Raw genomic sequence first — 1,378 nt, 5'->3', positions numbered from 1 at the left:
CAGGAGCACTGCCTTTTCATTTCAGACGAAAAAGGGGGTTTATGTACAAAGATGACAGGTTTTTCTGGGGAAACCTGACGAAACCCTTATAAGAACCGTTGTGGTATGCTAAGTGAACCAAATCACCCAATGCCGGTTGCCACTTGTGCCCTGCCAAAGGCGCAAGCCCGCATTCTTATGTCGTCGAGCGCGATGGCCGCCACCTCTAGGTGAGTGAGGCGGGTGCCGATGAATATCCGGCGGTTGCGCTCCTTCCAGATATTCCAAATGGTGTAGAGGAAGTGACCGCTACGCCAGCGTCTTTCGTCCTTGGACAGGGGACAGATGAACCGATCCCACCAGTCGGAGACTCCCATGGGAGGCGGAATTGTCATCATGTTCGTCGGCGCCTCCCCAGTCCATGCCTGAACATGCGACCAAACCGCAATCGCAAATGGGCAGTCCTTGCAGAGGTGAGTTGCCGTCTCCGGTGCTCCCAGACACAGCGGGCATGTAGGATCGTGCGGCCATCCGCGAATAGCGAGCATGTCGGCCGTGAGGATCTTTCCATGGAGCACCAGCCAAGAAAAGAGCTTGCATTTGGGTTCCGCGTGTGCCTCCCAAATATTCGTCGGCGAGAACCTGGGGAAGGAGCCAGAGAATTGGGCTGTATATGCCGAAGCCGCGGAGTAGATTCCATTTGTAGTCCAACGCCAGGAGATGGAGTCCTCCCTGTCCGTGGTCAGTGTAACCTGGGAGGTCAGAGATGCTATCGAGATGAATTCCTGCAGGTGTATGGGAGACTGAAGGCGGGCGACTGATCTGATCCAGTTATCCTCGTGCAGCTCCTTGGACACTGTTCTCTGCTTTCTTGTGGCGATTTTGTATAATCCGGGAGTCAGCATCCTAAGGGGACCCTTTCCCGTCCGGTCATCATGCCAGAACAGAGCTTTGTGGCCGTTACCCAGCACGATGGAGGTCGAAGCTCTGAATAGCGCCATATCCGAGTCGTCGCAGGGTAGGGTAGAGCCCACCCACTGACGGTCAGGGTCGGTCCACATTAGCCATGGCCAGCGTAAGCGAAGAGCCCGACCAAATCTCCCTAGGTCTGTGATTCCCAGCCCACCTAGGGCCTTTGGCCTGCACACCGTCTTCCAGTTTACCAGGGAGTGCCCTCCGGTCGCATTCTCCGAATTGTCGCCTTGCCATATGAAGTTGCGAGAGATCTTGCTAAGCTTATGGTTGGCCCACGCTGGAAGAGGGAGCGCAGTGAGGTGATGTGTGGCCATGGCGCATAGCACAAACTTTGCCAAGGAGACCCTTCCCGGCCTCGCAAGGTTCTTTCCCTTCCATCCCGGAAGCTTGCCCATTGCTTTGTCTATGAGAGGTTGCAGATGAA

This window comes from Triticum aestivum, chromosome 1D (genome assembly GCF_018294505.1).
Source record: "Triticum aestivum cultivar Chinese Spring chromosome 1D, IWGSC CS RefSeq v2.1, whole genome shotgun sequence".
NCBI lineage: Eukaryota > Viridiplantae > Streptophyta > Magnoliopsida > Poales > Poaceae > Triticum > Triticum aestivum.
This window is presented reverse-complemented; position numbering follows the sequence as displayed.